At 52.7% G+C, this 2,500-nt stretch overlaps 1 pseudogene; it reads right to left on the reverse strand.

The window, feature by feature from the left end:
* Positions 1-2,500, reverse strand: part of LOC119579130 — an 8,202-nt pseudogene that overhangs the window by 2,242 nt on the left and 3,460 nt on the right.

Below are 2,500 nucleotides of genomic sequence, written 5' to 3' on the forward strand. Positions count from 1 at the left end.
CTCTCTCTCTTTCCTCTTCTCTCTCTCTCCCCCTCTATCTCTCTCTCTCTCTCCCCCCCCCCCCCCCCCCCCCTTCACGTCCCGTGACTGCAAATGAAAGGAAAAAAGCGCGGTATTTCATCAAAGCTCCATCGGTCATTTGAAAGTGATATTTGTCCGTCTGTCTAGTGTCCACCTGTCGCGTGTGTGATTTTTTTCACTGTGTGTACGTATCCTCTGTCTCAGTCTTTCTCTGTCTATCTACCTAACTTTCTCTCTCTCTCTCTCTCTCTCTCTCTCTCTCTCTCTCTCTCTCTCTCTCTCTCTCTCAGTTTTTCACTTACTCACACACTCTCTCTCTCTCTCTCATTATCTGCTCCCCTCCCTTTCCGTCTCCCTCGCCTTCATTCCCTCTCTCCCTCCTTCCCACCCTCCCCTTCCTCCTCCTCCTCCTCCCCTCTCTGGCGAGTCTCTAAGGTGTGACATGAGATGCCGTCGTTAAGGTCGAGGATTTATGCACATTCAATAGCCATATCAATCTTGCGGTCGGTGAGAGAGAGAGCGAGAAAGCTGTCGCGTTGCCGAGGCTTTAGCACTGTCTTGCCCCGCAGAACCTCGGCGTCTCAGGACGCGCGGGCGATATGGGTGTCGAGTCTACGCGATTTGCATGGGATTAACGGCATTAGCGTCATTTTTATACGATTTTTGCTAATCGTCGCCGTGACAATAATCCCCATGATTATAATTTCTAGTGCCTAGAGAATTACGAACGTGGCACGGAGCAGCGGAGGGGAAGGGAGGGGGTCCGGGAGGAGAGGGGGAGGGGGACGTAGAATCGTAGATAATACCTAATCACAAAACCGCAGCGAGAGAAAATCGGCTGCATTAAGCAATTTTCGTGATGACAGCTAATGTGACGTTAATATACACTCTTGAGGAATTATGTGAGGGGAAATCTCTATACCTGCCCCCCTTCTCCCCTCTTCTAGCTTCCCTCCTCCCCCCTCCCCCGCCAGCACCGCGACATTGGTGGCGAGGGGATATAAAAGTAAATTGTAACCAAGAAACAATGGAGACGAAATGAAATTGTCTTCATCTTGACAATAATTGATACAGGACATAATTACACCATTGGCGTTGGCGCGGGATTGAGGGGGACAGGGAGGGGGAGGGGGGCACAGGCATCCTTTGTTACTCCGGCGCGGCGTAAAAGCGCGAGCGGTAAATGAGTAACCGAGTACATTCATGTCTTAAATTCAGGGTGAGCATTCGTTCAGTAAATTATGAAAGGGCCTCCGCGCGAGGGCGGCGGCCCAAGGGGGAAAGAAAGAGCGGCGGCGAAACGGGCCGAGTATTTCACGTTTGTTTGGACTCGGGGGCTCCTTGTTGCCATGGCGACGGGGCGTTCATCTGATAGGCTGCCTCCCTCTCGCCCCAGGGGATCCGCGTCTCCCGAGAGCCAATCATGGCCCGAGATAAACATAGATGACGGCCGTATCGACCAATCAGGCTTGGAGGATTCCGCGTGCGGGCTTCTGCTGCAGGATCTCAAAACGCGATGGATTTTTCGAATTGCGGCGCCGGCCAGGGCTGCCAGGAAGAACGTTACTGTTTGCAGCCGATGATGCGTTTACTCATCGACGCCCTTAAAGCTGACGGACCGACAGGAGGTGGCTCGTGAGGCGGGACAGACGGCGCGGCAGAGGGAACAGGGGAGGGAGCGCTTGAGTGTCCGATCGCCTCGAGAGGATCAAGTGCAAACGGTGAGGCACTGCTGCGGCGCCTCCTGCTGTGAGGACGCGGAGGACGTGGCACGGTAGCTGCTGCCACCCGCCCACCCGCACGCCCGCACGCCCTCCCTCCCGTGCCAGAAGTCTTCGTTCGCTTATCGGAATCTATCATTTTCATCTCTTCAATTTTTTTTTCTCTCTTTTCCCCGGAGCTGCCTGGGTTGATGTTGCAACGCCGAGCGAATTCTTGTCATAGTTTTTCGAACTTTCCTAATTCACTCACCACTTTTTTCTGTTTTGTTTCATGTTTCACTTATTTTTGTCGTCCTCTTCCTACTACCCACACGAATTAAAAGACCCTGCCAGTGAACCAATAATGTACGAAACAAGAAGGAAAAAGAGAAAAAAAAAAACATTACCGAAACGAAATTAGCCGAAAGAGCCAGCGAAGCGAGGGAAAATACCAAGCGGGAGAGCGAACGAAACACACTGGGAACGCGAGCGAAGTTATTGGTGCAGCACAAAGCGAGATGACGGGCGAGGGAGAGTGGGTGCCATTATGGGAATAGGACGGTGAATTAATGATGAGTGCCAGGCCGGGGGCGAGAGGGTGCCAGGGGGAGGGAAGGGGGAGGAAGGGGAAGAGACAGACACAGAGGGCGAGAGAGAGAGAGGGGGGGAGGACGAAAGGAGGAAGAAAGAGGGAGAAAGAGAAGTAAAGGAAGAGGGATGGAATGGAAGGGAGAGGAGAAAGATATATGCATTGAGAGGTGGATGGATAAGAAAATGGA

The sequence above is a fragment of the Penaeus monodon genome, chromosome 2, assembly GCF_015228065.2.
Source record: "Penaeus monodon isolate SGIC_2016 chromosome 2, NSTDA_Pmon_1, whole genome shotgun sequence".
In the NCBI taxonomy this organism is placed as follows: Eukaryota; Metazoa; Arthropoda; class Malacostraca; order Decapoda; family Penaeidae; genus Penaeus; species Penaeus monodon.